This window comes from Armigeres subalbatus, chromosome 1 (assembly GCF_024139115.2).
Source record: "Armigeres subalbatus isolate Guangzhou_Male chromosome 1, GZ_Asu_2, whole genome shotgun sequence".
Classification (NCBI taxonomy): Eukaryota; Metazoa; Arthropoda; class Insecta; order Diptera; family Culicidae; genus Armigeres; species Armigeres subalbatus.
This window is the reverse complement of record NC_085139.1, coordinates 101,900,294-101,917,508: the sequence shown is the minus strand read 5'-3', so window position 1 is coordinate 101,917,508 and position 17,215 is coordinate 101,900,294. Positions and strand designations below refer to the sequence as shown.

Here is a 17,215-nt window from a genome sequence, read left to right as displayed (position 1 = left end):
CTTCCAGTAGTTCCTTCAGAAATTCCTCTTTCGAGAATTCTTCCAGGAGCTACTCCAGAAATTACTTCTAGAGATCCAAGAGGGATTTCCTATGGAAGTTCCTCCGGGAGTTCCTCGAGGAGTTTCTTCGGGAGTTCTTCGAGGAGTTCCTTTATAAGTTCCACCCAGAGTTTATTTGGAAATTTCTCCAGGAGTTCCTCCGGAAATTCTTCCGGTAGTGCCTCCAGGAATTCATCCGGGAGTGCCTCCGGGAATTACTTCGGGATTTCCTTCGGGATTTCCTCCGAGAGTTCCTCCGGGAATTTCTCCGGGAGTTTCTTCGAAAATTTGTAACATGGTCACCTTTGAAAATATTATTTTTAGATTTAAATGTATATTATTTGCTTTATTATAAATATATTAAATCGTTATCATATTTTGGATGCTTCATTAACATTTATTCTTCGTGTTAAATTTGTTTATCATTATTATAATGCTCGTTCAATGTTAATTACACTTAATTCCCATAGTTCACCTAAAATATATTGCGATAATAAATATGTCACTATTCCGAATAAAATGCACCACTACTTAAATCCGCATAATTGGCTTACAAAAATGTCTCCTTAGAAAATTAAAACCGTCAAGCCATCGTTCCCAAGCCACCACCAAAACCGAACTAGCTCGAAAAGTCCAAAGTTCAATCCCGAACCATTCTCTCTTTTTTAACTGGTCCGCACCCATGTGCGATGCTAATGAGAGGAATTATCCAGACGGCATAAGTGTGAAAGAGATGTAGCTTCAGGTGACAAAAAGGTCGTTGAATCACTTCGGGGATTTGAAGCACTTCCGGCCACGAAGACCATGATAGTCGCATTCAATCTGAGGACTTTTTGGACTTCTACTCGTTAACTTTGACTGGAAGAGGTGAGAGTGCGAGTAGTTTGTACTTATATGTACTTAGTGTCGTGGTGTGTTTGATTTGCCCAAAGTTCAACATTAGGGTTAAAGGTGACGTGCGGTGTGTGCGAATTGTGTGTAGAAAAGCCGTTCGACGGCTTCTCGTCTAGGATCGATTCTATCGATATCCAGACCAGCTCGGCACACCGCAACTTTTTGCCAAGCGCGCTCTCGACTCCACGCTTCATCGTCAAGGGTTCTGGATCGGGGGAGATCTCGGAAGGGAGGTTCAATCCTCCGGCAGAGCAAAGGCTTTTTTTTGAAAAACCCCAACTCGTATAAACCGTCCACGAAATCGACGTCCCCGCGTAGAATGCGAGCGGTATACTGCGTTGTCGGCGTGATTCACAGAACCAGGACGGCAGCCATCCATCTGGGAATCTCCTTAAGCGCAGTTCATCATTATCACCCCGGCCACCATTCGTCGGTATAGGGCCACTTGCCGACCGGGAAGCTGCAAAGACTACGGTACCGTGAGTAGAAAATAAGCATGCATGCATGCATCCACACACACACGAGCTCGATCATCACAAACGATAGCTTAGGCTAGCCATCGCTAGAACAAGAAATAGAAAACCGCACACAAGTAGGAAGCTAGGAAGTGTAAAGGGAAGAAGGAAGTGAAGAGTAGAGAGTGAGGAAGGAACAAATATGAATAAAACCCTAGGGTAATCGAAACCGCAATAAATATATATCTGTCTTGTTTCCGTTGAATAAATGCGTTTCCGTTAAGTAAAGCTTGTAACGATAATTGTAGTCCGAAGGATTTCTTATGTTTTTCGCGTCGTTCTAATTGTAGTTTTTGTTCAGTGTTGTACTCCAGGTTGGGCTGCCCGGTAAATCAGCCTCAGCACTCACGTGTCCTAGACGGTCATACGATTTGGGAAGAGAAGAAGTCCGTCCGGTGAGGATAACTCGTGAGTGGTGTTTTTGTGGGTTTTGGTAGAACGACGGTTAACATCAGTTTTTCTTCGGGTTCCTCGAGGCAGAATCTTTCCTTATTCCGACAGATGGTCCTCTTATAGTTCAGACACATAATAAAACCCGCCCTGAGGTTAAGTTTCGCCGGGAATCTTAAAAGCGACGGACGGCCCTCTTTGAGGTGGCGCTTAAGCCGTCCGTTTTTCGAGCTGGGTCACGAGTCGGTGAGCGGAACTGCTAGCGCAAATTACGCGCTATAAATTTCTCCGAGAGTCCTTCCTGGGTTTTCTCCTGGAATTCTTCCGGGAGTTCCTCCAGAAATTCTTCCGGGAGTTCCTCCAGAAATTCTTCCGGGAGTTCCTCGGGGAATTCCTCCGGGAGTTCCACCGGCCGTTCCTTCGGGTACTCCATCGGGTGTTCCTGTGTAAATTCCTCCTGGAGTTTCATCAGTAGATCCTACGGGCAATTACTAAGACTTTCTATCAGGAACTCTAAGGCTTTCGTCAGGAATTTATCTAGAAATTCCTCCAGAAGTTCCTCCGAGAGTTTCTCTAGGAGTTCATCCATGAGATTCTATGGGAATTCTTCCAAGGGTTACTCCTTCCTTCCTACGAGAGTTTCTTCGGGAGTTCTTCCGAGAATTTTACTGGGAATTCCTCCAGAAGTTTCAACAAGAACTATTCCAAGAGTTTCTGTATAAATTTCCAGTGGAATTTCCGGAGAAATATTTCGAAATATTCACAAGAAATCATTCGAAATTTTCACAAGAAATCATTCGAAATTTTCACGGAAAAATTCATGGAATTTACACAGAAAATTCAAAGATTTTACACGAAAGTTTCAAATCAGGAATGTTTACTGGCAATTCTTCGTAATTTGTACGGAATATTCTTAGGAATTCCAAGGTGAGATTTTTCAGAAATTTCACGCGAAATAGCACGAAAGAATTGTTTGAAGAATTCCCTGCAGAACTTCTAGAGGATCTCCTGGAGGAATTCTTGGAGTAATTAATGGTGGAACTTTCGGATCAACTCTCGGAGATATTTATGGTGGATTTTTTTATTCTTAATTTAGGTGTTTTTCAAGTTTTTGATTAAGTTCAACACCGAATTTATGGTGGAATTTCTGAAAACATTCCCGAAGAAGTTGCTTTAGGCATTCTCAAGGAATTCCTGGTGGAACTCTCGGTAGAATGGCTGGAGGAATTGTCAAACGGGATAGGAACAACCTGTCTAGGTGTGTTGACTGGAACAACCTGGCTTCATTATTTTGAATCAGTGATGTTAATTACTGAGTCGATAACATTGGCGTTCATTTTGATCACATCTTTAAATAGTGTTACCAGACGTACTCTTTTTAGAGTACATGTACTCTTTTTGAGACAAAAAAAATGTGTACTCTTCTTTTCGGATAAATAAGATAATATGTACTCTTTTGGCAATTCAACATCAAAAAAATATTCAAAAAAAATTTTGTCACTTTTTCTTCAATCACATTACTAAATTATGAGTTTTGTGAAAACCTGACTAACTGTTGTTTAAATAACGACTCTTTTCATGATCAAATATACAACACTACATTCACTTCCCTGGTGAAAATTGAAAACCGACAGTATCATGAACAACGACAACTTCGTCATTACAGATCTACTATGCAACAACGCACAAATTCAAATGTCAATCTTTTGTGTGTAGTTTTTACGCCAGTTCATGCAAATTGTCTCCGATCACGAATTATTCTGTTTTTGATGATAATAAACCACGGTAAATGTTACTAATATACGTATATAAAAGTTATAACAGCATTTATTTCATTAGTTCGACATGTCCAGGCGCAAGAACAAATTCACGGAAGCGTTGCAGAAGGAATTTCCGGAGTTTAATACCACACCTGTCGAATCGGAAGTAAGCTGCTCGGTATGTAACAACAAAACGATTTCCATTGCAAACAAAGGCAGGGCTGACATTTTACAACATCGTGAATCCAAAAAAACACCAGTCGAATATTCGGGCAATTGGGTTTTCCAACAAAATGGATAAGTTGTTCGTAAAACAAAACTCTCCCTTAGAACTGAAAGTACTTGCTGCCGAGATGTCAATGGCTTACCACGTCGTTCAGCACAACCAAAGCTATCTCAGCTGTGATTGCTCGAATAAGCTGCTCGCGAAACTATTCCCGGATTCAGAGATTGCTTCCAAATTTGCTTGTGCTAGAAGAAAGACCGAAGCTGTGGTGAATAAGATTCTTGCTCCGCATTCAGTCAAAATATGATTGCGGGAACTGGAGGAAAGCTCGTCACCATTCATCGGTGTTAGTACAGATGGCAGCAATCACGGGGCAACAATAATGTTTCCAGTCTTAATACAGTTTTTTGATCCTCTTGAGGGAATTCGGTAATATTTGATTGCTGCGAGTTTCTGCGAGTTCGTGGACACAGAGTACAAAAGGGTCCTGAAACATACAAAGACAAGATGGCTCTCTTTGATGCCCACAGTCGAAAGAATAATTCATCTATATCCTGCTCTGAAAAGTTACTTCGCATCGATTCCAAGTCCACCCAAATTACTTGAAAGTTTTTTTGAAGACGACATCAACGAATCATACTTATGGTTTGTCCACTCTGTGATGTCCTTGTTCCATTCAAATATCGAACAAATAGAAGCAGCTGATAACAGTTTACTGGAGATAATTTCTACATTGAATTCTATTCGCCGGCAACTACTGGAGCGCACGAAGCAACAGTTTTTACCAATTCAGGTAAGAAATATTTTTATTTTTTTATAATTATAATAGCACAACCATGTTCAACTGTAAAGAAGAATGCCGCGCAATTGTCATATTTTTATCATAGACAAACAGACGTAACACTTCTCATTTCAACATCGTTCACGTGTTCAACGGTTGATTTGAAGTACATCTGTGCTACGCGATTGTGTCAAGAGAGGCGCTAGTGTTCAATCGCTTTGACATTTGATTAGTGTATATGCTGCTGAATGTTTTCTGTGTTGATGACGATGATGATTTATATAGAAGTATGCGTTAGGAGCAAACGTCAAATGGGAAATAAGCATGGCCGACTGTGTTTCTCACGATTCTGATAACAGATGGCAGTAGTGTTTTCTTAAAAGCGAATGACGATAATTTTTCGAACAGTTTGTATGAAGAGTTACGTCTGTTTGTCTGTGTTTTTATGTTACTTAAAGCTGGAACTAGTAGATATAGACTTATTTTTTCTAAGTTATAAGATTTCTTATTACTCGATATTGATTTAAGAAAAAGTTCACATTGTCTTAAAAGAAATGTGTATTGCATTTCTCATAAATAGTTTGAATCTTATCTCTAAAAATATAAATTCATAGAAATATACAATCTCACAATTTCAACAGGTAAAAAAATCTTCAGAGATTTGAACCGGCCTAAACATGTTGAAAATATCAGAAAATCATTTCTTCGATTGGGTGTCATTGAAGAAAGCTTCAAAATGGAATGAAGTTGAGGTATCTGTCGAGTTTCTCAAAGAAAAAGGAATTGAGATCGATGCATCAGCTCTTTTCGACCAGTTGACTAACCTAAGCAAGTTCATCGATGAAAAGGGATCAGACAAGAAGTTCATCGAGCAACATTCGGTACACAAATGGACGGATTATTTCGAAACAGTTTTACCGTATGCCAGGTCTGAACTGCAAAAGTTCTGTCAATATTTTTACGCTATACCGAGTCACAATGCTAGTGTAGAGCGGCTTTTTAGTTTTATGAATTTATTTTGGTCTGATACTCGAAACCGTTTGCTACCAGAGTCGGTACAAGCGTTAATAATGGTTAAATTTAATTACAAGTTGAACTGCCAGGAATTTCTTGACTCAGTCCAGCATGATAAAGTGCTACTGCTGGAAGTCAAGAGCAACAACAAATATATTTAATTTGTTCGAATAATTTGTGCGCCAATAACTGACATAACAATAGCACAATTAACTATTCACGATGGTTTTTAAAGCAATAATAAATACAAGTAATAAATACATCATGCCTTGCGTTTGTTCTCTTACTTATACTCTTTTTTGTATTGAGAAATTTGTACTCTTTTTATCTGAAATGGATCTGGTAACACTATCTTTTAATGATCATTCAATAAAATATTTCAATTCTTCCGTAAGTGGATTATTTTGCTGTGATGAACACTGAACTTGCACTTGTTGCACAGGTTTTGATGGCAAGAGCTGCTGTTGAATATTTGAAATTGTTGGCAATGTTGCTGCTTGGTCTTGAAGATTGATTTCACCCAACGGTCTATTGTGCGCGCGTGGTCTAGAAGTTGACGAAGTCATTATTGAGATATTTAAAAATCGATTTGTCGTCGTACTTTTAGCGGGGTTGTTATTTGCTACATACATCGATGGTAGATAGGGTGGTCTAACCGGTAGTACCGAAACCGGTAATACCGGTATTACCGACCAATTTGGGGTACCGCGAATACCGGTATTACAGACGGAAAATACCGGTATTTTTGATATTTCAAATTTTGCTGACAGTATAAAAAAGTCTCGAATAGTTTTCACCTACATATTTATATCAACTAAGCTGCTTGTAATCGCATATCTGTCCATATAAATTAGAAATCCAACATAGATGGGACAAATATTCGGTTACAAGCAGTAAATACTCATTGTGAAAAAGGTACGTGACGTGACGTAGTAGTTCTTTTCCGAAGATCACCTGTAAAAAACGTTTTACTACAAAAATATGTCCGTTCTGAATTGGGAAAAGAATTTGAATTAGTGGCTGATGCCAAGGCACGCTGGAATAGCATGTTATCTATACTCAAACGAATCTCTGAGTTAAAACTTTAATACAAATTCAACTTCTTGATGATTGTTGGGCGGTTGGTGAAATAATTTAAGTCCTTGGACCTGTTCAAGCTGCTTTGGAACTACTCTACTGTGAGTTCAGTACTTTATATGAAGCCGACTTGGCGCTCCAATTCATGTTGGAACCTTGGAACAATTATCAAATCAAGCCACAGAAACTTCGCGACTTATTCGATGCTTTAAGGAATGGATCCAAGAGAGACGATCAGAATACGCCGAATTTTAGCTTTTGAATAATTCTGCCGTGAAGCTAAATCAGAAATGATTTTGCCATTTTCTTCAACAAATCCAGAGCTACTTTGATTAGGCAAGCGGACGAGATCTTGAAGCATCTAATCATTCCTGATGCGATCGTTGAAGCTGCGACAACGCCCACACCTGGCGATCGGTACGAGAAAGATGTCTCTAAAAATAATTGTTTTGGTTTATCGGTTAAAGAACGACTTGTGAAGAGGCTGTAGCAGAGAAAACACTTGCGTAACACTGGTGGTAAACGTTGACGCCAGGATCCTTGCAAGCAATCCGTAAGGAATTCTCCTAATATGAATCTGAAGGGATTAAGGGCAAGTACTTGACACTGATTTTCGACGGTCTTGGAACCATTCGTCCACCTTCGGTTGAACCAGAGACGGCATTCTCAGCAGTTTGCAACATTGCCTTCAAAAAACAATGCAGATTGGGAGATGAGTCGCTTAGTATGTAATGTCTACTTGAGTTTCGCTTTTACCAGTTCAACAAGCAATGATTTTAAGATTTGACGTTTGTCAACAAATATTGTTTTTCATCCAAAAGTCCTAATCAAAAGTTTTTCTTTAAATACCTGAAATTTTCACGAAAACCGGTATTCTACCGGTATTACCGGTATTGACTCCACCAAATACCGAATACCGGTATTTGTCAAAATAGCCAATACCGACCACCCTAATGGTAGATAAGGGGTTTCCCGGGGATTCAGATCACTCTAATCGATGATTACTCTAAATTGTTGCTACATTTCCCACTTTAAAAACCCCAACTTAATTCACCGAGTAGTGATATTGCCTTTCTCGCATTTAGCCAAGACACCAACCTTATATGGTGCTAATATGGTTCGATGTACCATTTTCTTTATAACTTTTAGGCGCAACGGTCTATCGTTATGAAAATCAATAGTGATCAACTAGAGTTTGTCTCCCGTCTAATGCAACTTGTTGCGAGGAAACCGGTTAAGAACTACTTAATGAACAGTTGGCTAATGTTTTTCGGTTTTCGTGTGCACACACACACACACACACACGGACAGACAGACATGTGCTCAGCTTGTCGAGCTGAGTCGATTGGTATTTAACACTATGGGTCTCCGAGGCTTCTATAAAAAGTTCGTTTCGGAGTGAAATGATAGCCTTTCGGTACAACTTTGTTTTACGAGAAAAGCAAAAGAGTTGAACAAAGCGTAGACATCTAAGATCAATTTCTTTCGTGTGGTCTAATACCCGGAAAATAGGCAATTAACTTTGATTGAACTGAATCCAAGTTGCGTGCTGTTACGTGCGAACGTATTATGCAGAACCTCTGTTTTGTTTCCGTGTTGTAAATATATTTCGGGTTCGTTCTGTCAATCATGTCACATAACGAAGTTAGTGAAAACAAGCGACAGAACGGGCGCGTTAGTTTATCGTTCTAATGTGAAAAACCCTGATTAATCCACCTAGCGGTGATGGTGCCTTTATCGTGCATTATAAAATAGTATTTTGGCCATTACTCTTGGAGCCCGTAGTCCGATCTGGCCAATTTTCAATAGGAAACAATGGGAGAGTATTCTGCGTCGAATGCAACTTGTTGCGAGTAAATCAGTTAAGGATAAGTGCCTGAAAAATAAGTGACATTTTTTACTCAATTATTCTATAAGAAAGTTGTATTTTGGCCATAACTTCCGTGGTCATGGTCCGATCTGACCAATTTTCAACAGGAAACAATGGTAAAGTATCCTGTGTCGAATGCAACTTGTTTGCGAGTAAATCAGTTAAGGATAAGTGCCTGAAAAATGAGTGACATTTTTTACTCATTTTTTATGAAAAAGTGGTACTTTGGCCATAACTTCCGAGCCCATAGTTCGATCAGACCAATTTTCAATAGGAAACAATGGTAGAGTATCCTGCGTTGAATGCAATTTGTTGCGAGTAAATCAGTTAAGGATAAGTAACTGAAAAATGATTGAAATTTTTTTGGGTTGGTGTGCACACACACACACACACACACACACACACACACACACACACACACACATACACACATACACACACACACACACACACACACACACACACACACACACACACACACACACACACACACACACACACACACACACACACACACACACACACACACACACACAAACAGACATCACCTCAATTCGGGGCAGCAGGGACTTTGTCCAAGGGCTTGACGACCCCTCCCCTTGGCCACTGAGAGTTAGACCGGGACCATCGTCCCTAACCCCTAATCCCAAGGCGTCAAGCGACCAGTGCCGAGGGGATGCATGGCCAGGGGGGTGAAATAATAAGCTAGGCCTTTAACGGAGCGTGTGGGGTACCTGGGCACCCTCCACAGTAATTATCCCTTACCGCGTCATGCTGGGCTATGGCGTGGTGTACCTCTTTTCCCGAGCAACTCGTGGGACCAAAATGGAAAACCAAGTCAATTCTTCAATTAGTGGTAGTAGTGTAGGCGACAACCCCTTCGCAAGAGGTGGGTTGTTCAGGTCTCCGCCTAGGAAGCCAGAGGCAATAGTCGGCAGCTCAGTGCGCAGCGCCAGCGTGGGTCACTCAACCTTCCTCTCGGCTATAAAAACGCCGGAAGGGGTTATTGACGGCCCATGGCTTGTGAAGGCGATGAACCGCAAACGCGATGGGCTTTCGGCCTTCGAGGTGGCGACGGAACAGCTGGACGCCATCATCGACTTTGCGTCATCGAAGCATAATATCAGCAAGGACCTCAAGAGGAGCTTGCAGAAACTTCGAAAGTCGATGCTGGACGCCAAGCTGGAGAGGGCGGTCGGGACGGCCAAGTGTAAACCCGTGAAATCGGTGGAGTCGAGGTCTACCCAGATTGAGGCCCAAGGATTCGCGGACTCAGGCAAGGTCGAGTCGACCGAAGGCGTGCCAGCTAAGACAGTGGTGCCAAAGTCTACCCGGACTGAGGCTCAAGTATTTGCGGGTACGTCGGGGTGACTTCTCCAACGGAGCAGACACAAAAACAGGAGACAGTCTCCAGGGATGAGCTCCTGGGGGCCGCTCCAAAACGCGGAGGTTACTACCCCGAACAAGGGTAGTGGGGCTGGGAAGCTGAACCCCGGTCAGGTACCTCCAAAACCGGGGAGGAAGGACCTGGAAAGGTCCGTCCCCTCAAACAAGACGGTGGTAAGGGGTTACGGCAGGCTGAGAGTTCTCAGCCGCACCAGACCAGGAAATAGAGGGGAATGAAGCCTCCTGGACCCTGGTCAAGAACAAGAGGAAACCGAAGACGTCAAGGGCCGAAAAGAAGGCCCAGGCGAATGAGGGTAGCAAGAAGTCTAGGGTAGGCGCCAATCGCTCCAGGGGCGATGCCCTAGTCATCACGGCGGACGAGGCTAAGTACTCGGATGTTTTGAAGGCGATGAGGAGTGACGTCAAGCTCGGTGAACGCGGCGCCGACGTACGTCGAATAAGACGTACCCGGATGGGCGAGATGATACTCGAGCTGAAGCGGGGCGTCTCGCAAAGGGCGCCGCCTACAAGAAGTTGGCGGAGGAGGTCCCAGGCGAGACGGTCAAGGGCGTGAGGGCACTCACGACGGAGGTGAATCTAAGGGTTAAAGACCTGGACGAGATCACTGAAGTCGAAAGGCTCGTCACGGCACTGCGGCGACAGTGTGAAGCGGAGACGCCCACCGCAGCCGTTCGGCTACGGAAAGGTCCGGCAGGGACGCAGGTAGCATTGGTTCGGCTATCTGCAGCGGACGCCTCCAAGGTAGTCAAGTTAGGGAGCGTCAAGGTGGGATGGTCGGTATGCCCTGTGCGCATATACGAGCAACCCGAAGTTTGCTTCAAGTGCCTGGAACCGGGCACAAGCAATGGGACTGCAAAGGCCCTGACAGAAGCAATCTCTGCCGACGCTGCGGATTGGAGGGACATAAGGCACAATGCTGCACGAACCCTCCCAATTGTTTGATTTGTTCCAGCAAAGCTGTGAACAGCAAGCACCCCATCGGAGTCGGCTTCATGGGTCATACCGGTGGTCATGCTCTGTGGTCGAACTCGATCCTTTTATCGAACAAGTGGCCGCGCGAAGAACAACATGGTATCGTCGCTTTCGCGGCGTCGGTCAACCAGGCGGGTTCCGAGCCCGAGGACGGAAAGGGTCCTCGTCAAGGCTGGGGCAGGCGTAGGCCTCGCGTCAGCAAGTCCCTCTGTGTGCTGGCGAATAGGCCCTATCGCAGAAAGGTCAATTTAGGGTGCACGCGGCATCATCATTCTTGATACCAGTCGTGCAGAGGGAAGCAGGCGCGAAGTCGACCCTGCCCACCTTCCGAGGACATAAGGGGGCGTAGTAAGGCCACCTGGAAAGCCGGCAATGCGCTGGCACGATACCATGGTATTCTTCTAAAAAAGCGAGTCACGATGTTCGATGCTGCAAGGACACGCAGCTAACCTCGAGGGTGCGTCATGCACTGGCCCCCTTTGAAGCATTACTTTCTGGTTGTACCGAAGGGACGATGGAAGCAGCGGCAATGAAACGGTTTAGCTGGTCGGGGATGCAGCCCTGCCTCCCTCATTGGAGGTGGCCCCTAACCCAGCACTTCCTGGTCAACCCAGGATGTCTGTTGAGCAGATTCCCCCTCCATTGTTTAGGAAGAAAAAAAAAAAAAAAAAAGACATCACCTCAATTCGTCGAACTGAGTCGATTGGTATATAACACTATGGGTCTCCGGGCGTTCTATAAAAAGTTCGTTTTTGGAGCGAACATATAGCCTTTACGTATACTTTGTATACGAGAAAGGCAAAAACACCGTAGTTGTAAGTAATTAATGTTATATATATATATATATATATATTGTCCTTAATAAAATAAAATTTATAAAGCTTTGTAGCATGCGGCAAATAATGAAATGTGTTTGATTTGCCCTGCTGAAAGATCAGTGCCCAATGTCCTGTTTTCAACACGTGCTCTTGCCTTCGCATTGCGGACAGGTCTGAGCTTAACGACCGACTGGCTAATAGCACACACTTTTTTGTAGCAAGTCATTGCTCTAAATTTCAAATTGGCGACATGAGAAACGAATGTCATGACATTCTGTGACATTTTGTAATTTCGCTCTCATGTCTGTATGTATATGTATGTATGTATGTATGTAGTATGTATTTAGAACAATGATCTGTATTATAAAGCTTTGAGATCCTTTAAGCATTACATGTTAACCAAAAAATCTGATTTTATATTACTTTTAAAAGAAGTTATTAGCAAATTAGTAAGTTCACATCACTGTTGCCCATTGTGCGAATTCGTCGACAGGAGGAGAAAGTTGGGCGACGGTTCAACAGTTAGCACTAGTCGATTAGAAAATGTCACGGTATAAAGGTGCCCTAGAAGCTCAAATTCAAAATGAATTCCTTCGATATGAATGAAGTACCGTTTCAATTATCCGGAGTCCGTGCCAATTTTAATTCACCTTCTATTTATCCGACCTGAGAAAGTAAATAGAAATCAACTCAATAACATGTTATTTCTTTGCATCGACTTCATGCTTATTGCTATACAATCGGCAAAGAATTGCTAAAACTCATAAAACAAACCCCCGACAAATGTTGGCTGAGTATCGTTATCACTCACTCTCCTGCTATGGGCTACACCACGTAAACAAACAAATTTCGTATCAAAAACACACAATACAGCGGGCAACACATACTGTTCAATGCTAACCAAGGATAAACCGCACGCTCCGTGGTGATGTTTTTCTACCTTCTACGTAGGTTGGTATTCGCTTTTTTTCCGAGAAGCAAAATTTCTCCCTGAAATCAAAACCAACGTTGCGTTTGCCGCATTTTTTTCCACGTCAGATGCCAGAGCGCACAAAAAAAATCCCTGAATAATCCACCTAGCAGTGTTGGTACCTTTTGCGTGCAACAAAAAATTCTGAAAAATATGAATGAGTGTTTTTTAGCGTGTTTTGCGCATATAAATAGTGTTTTGGCCATAACTTCTGATCCTATGGTCCGATCTGGCCAAATTTCAATAGCAAACAGTGGGAACCTGTTGCGAGTAATTCGTGCAATGCTAAGTTCCCAAAAGTGTGTCTACAAAATTTGTACATATACACACATACAGACATCACCTCAGTTCGTCGAGCTGAGTCGATTTTTATATAACACTATCAAGAATTCGTTTTTAGGGTGATCATATAGCCTTTCGGTACAACTTTGTTGTACGAGAAAGGCAAAAAATCAAAACAAGCAATGCCAGCCAGCGGAACTTCATTCTAAATATTGCGAGTAAATAGGAACAGTTCGCGACTGAACAAGGATATGGAAGATGAGAGCGAAACGCAACAAGCATTTCCCGCGAAACAAATCCCAATTAACAATTGCAGTAGCCAAGTTTTTTTTTCTAGAAGGCTTTCATCAATTTCTCGGTATTTCTAAAATACCGTACTAAAATACTATGTTTTTGATTTTTATAGAATTCCTGAGTTTAACAAACAGTTTTTAATAAATCTGATCTGATATAAATCAGGAATATTTTGGAAAATCTCCCTTTCTAGCGGGGCCATGCCCATAAACCACCTTGATGCCGTATAGAGTAAAAGAAAATGTTTTGTTTTTATTTCTTGTTCTACCCAAATTCACGGACACTCCTTTAGCTGCAAACAGCCCCTCACCGGTGGAGGCATTGAATCTAATTTCAAAGGTTTTTCAAACCATAGAGAAGAGCTCAAAGGGGTTCTTCCACTGCCACCCTTCACAATCGCATGCGAACTCTCACCCCTATACAGAACATAAATATTAGAATGCGGGAGCTTCGGCTCACAGACCGGAGCTTTCATCTCTTCGGCTCACCGCGTCAGATACCTACACGTGAATGCGGTGGGACTGACAGCGAGAAAAATGAAGGATTTTTAATTCAATTTTACCTGTCGGAAAAATAAATACCACCGCAAAGCAACGTACGTACATACATATCGGAGGATGGGGAACAAAACAAACAAACAATGCAGGAGGATATTGGACCATTCGGAAAAGTGGACGTGTGAGGACGAAAGACTTGATCCCCCACGTGTGTCTTTTCGTTTGTTTTCCATGGCGGGAGTTTACTTTGCGAATTACAAAGCGTAATGGAATCCAAACATCGGCAGTGCATCAAACGACCGCACGCCGCACGCACAGGGTTCTCTAAATTGATAAGAGGTGAAGTGAGCGGCAACGAACGTCTATCGTCAATGATGCGTGGTATCAATAAACAAACGTTTACCGCTAATGTGGTGTTTAATTGGCATCTTTGATTAAATGTTATGATACGATGGCTTTCCAGGGTTTCGTAAAATAATAAATCGTTGATTGTGATGTGCAATTGTTTAACATGTAAGCGTCGGTGGTGTAATGGTCAGCATAGTTGCCTTCCAAGCAGTTGATCCGGGTTCGATTCCCGGCCGACGCAGATCTTTTTATCTTAATTTTTGTTGTTAAACTAGGTTTAAAATCTTGCAGTGAAGAAACACTCGCTTACTAGGGGAAGGGGGAGGAGCACTATGCTCCGACCAGTACTGCAATTGCTCTCATTCGCGAAGTCGAAGCAAATTCTGCTCTTCCCTCCTATGGGAAATCCCATTGCTATCTGTCAGAGTTTGAGTGAAACATGGCCGCCATCTCCTCCTCTCTGTTGCTCCATAACCATAAAGAACTGTCATTGTTTGTGTGAAGAATTTTGCTTCGACTTCGCGAATTCTTATGACGATCACGACCTTTTGCAGCAAAGAAAAATACTGTTTTAATCTAATGCAACAGTTATGAAACATAATAGCTAACTGGTGTCATTGCAATAACATTAATTACATTTTTAAAAGTGGTGATAAATATTCTGTTACTGGAAAACTCATTGTTGATCAGCAATCTGATATGAACAGTGCGTGGGGGCGCGTAGTACATCGTTGGTCTTTTGGCCACCATCTAACAATCTCACCAGTTTTCCGTTTTCGCAGCCAGTTGATCAAAATTTCCTGGCAAACACTATTTCGAAAAAAAAAATCAGTGCCTGACATCAGTCCAAGATCAACACTATAAGAAAAGTGCTTTTTGTTAATCCCTAAACTATGTCTATCTGTACGATCTCGGCGAATGATGTAAAAATCTGGAATATGGTGGTTCACAGCGGGGTTTGGCAATGATTCACACAAAACAAACATATCGCTTTGATCGCTTTTGAAATTAGAGAATGGTTTGCTCCTGGAATCAAAAAAAGTTGCCTAATGCAACACCCCACGCTCCAGAATTTGGCCTTAGGGAGTATGATACCCGATTAGTGTATTCTTCAGGTATTCAAGTGACCTTGACAAATATCTCAGCCATGCCTAAACGAGATATTGATTCGGTAAACAATACCTCCTGAATACCTGCCGTAAATCTAACAATAGTGTTGGTATAAATGTAAATGATATGTAAATTATATTACCAAATAATAACTAAACTCTGGAACTTGTTTGAATTATTATTTTGGATTTCATCTTTATGTAAGGCTTGAAAGATAAAGAGTATTGGGTATTGCATGCCTCAGCTAAATATTTTGAAGCTATTCTCTCCTGCTCGGATTATGGTAGGTGTACGTACCCGATCCAGCGATTGTCGGCGGAAGGAGTATCGGCTGAGTACCGCCAGAAGCTCGACGAACGGATAAGTGCAATCAACGTTAGCGACAACATCAACGATCTATGGGAGTCGATCCATGGAGCGGTGAGCACAACAGCACGAGAAGTGGTAGGCACTACACAGAGGTGACCCAGGACGGGTTGGTTCGATGTGGAGTGTCAGAGAGTGACAGACGAGAAAAACGTTGCCAGAAGCCGGATGTTGGTGTCGGGTACCCGATCGAATAGAGATCGGTACAAGGAAGCAAGAGCAGCCGAAAAACGAATCCAGCGCACGAAGAAAAAAGAGTACGAAGAACAAGTTATTAGTGAGGCGCAGGAAAAAATGGAGCAGAACGATATGCGGAGGTTTTACGAGTCTGTCAATGGCGTGCGGAGAAAGACAGCGCCATATCCCGTCATGTGCAACGACCAACAAGGGAATTTGCTGACAGATAAAACTGAAGTGGCTTCCAGGTGGAAGCAACACTTCGAGACTTTGTTGAATGGAGGAAGTGACGGTGCATCGATGAACAGAATAAATATTAGCGATGATGGACAAGCTGTGGAGTCACCTACACTAGATGAGGTTAAAAAAAGCTGTCAAAGAGCTGAAAAACAATAAGGCTGCGGGGAAGGACCAGTTCCCGGCTGAACTTCTCAAACATGGCAGTGAGCAGCTTTATGAAGTTCTGCACCATATTATGCCAAAAATATGGGAAGACGAGGACGGCCTCATTTGCTCTCTCTTTAAGAAAGGGCACAGACTGGAGTGCGCCAATTTCCGAGGAATAACCCTCCTTAATTCGGTGTACAAAATTATGTCCCGTATTCTGTTCAACAGATTGAGACCGCTTGAAGAGTCCTTCGTCGGCGAATACCAAGCAGGTTTTCGTGAGGGCCGATCAACGACGGATCAAATGTTTACCCTGAGACAAATCCTTGATAAATTCCGGGAGTACAACTTACAGACACATCATCTGTTTATTGATTTCAAGGCGGCGTACGATTCAGTGAAACGGAATGAACTATGGCAAATTATGCTTGAACATGGTTTTCCGGCGAAACTGATACGACTGATTCGTATAACGTTGGACGGATCGAAATCAAGTGTAAGGGTTGCGGATGAAATATCGACGTCATTTGTTACCTTAGATGGATTAAAGTAGGGTGATGCACGGTTCAATATAGCGCTCGAGGGAGCGATTAGGAAGCTGGTGTGCAAAAAAGTACCATTATCACAAAATCGCATATGCTCCTGGGATTTGCGGACGATATCGATATTATCGGAATTGATCGCCGTGCCGTGGAAGAGGCTTTTGCGCCTTTTAAGAGGGAGACAGCGAGGATTGGACTCACGATCAACACCAGCAAAACGAAGTACATGGTCGCTGGCAATCAACGTGGGTTCATTAGTGGTGGTGGTAGCGAAATAGTGCTGGATGGTGAAAAATTTGAAGTGGTAGAAGAATTTGTGTATCTTGGAACAATAGGGACGTGCGATAATGATGTTACCCGCGAGGTGAAAAGGCGTATTGCAGCTGAAAATAGGGCTTATTACGAACTTCGTAACCAGCTTAAGTCCGTAGTCTGCAAACGAAAACAAAACTCGCGCTGTATACTACTCTGATTCTTCC

At 42.6% G+C, this 17,215-nt stretch overlaps 1 protein-coding gene and 1 non-coding gene across 2 annotated transcripts in view; both read left to right on the top strand.

The window, feature by feature from the left end:
• Positions 1–17,215, top strand: part of LOC134206382 (uncharacterized) — a 47,071-nt gene that overhangs the window by 26,457 nt on the left and 3,399 nt on the right. The gene's annotated exons all lie outside the window — the stretch shown is intronic.
• Trnag-ucc (transfer RNA glycine (anticodon UCC)) lies at positions 14,324–14,395 on the top strand. The gene has a single exon. It is a non-coding gene; the product is annotated as a tRNA-Gly (tRNA).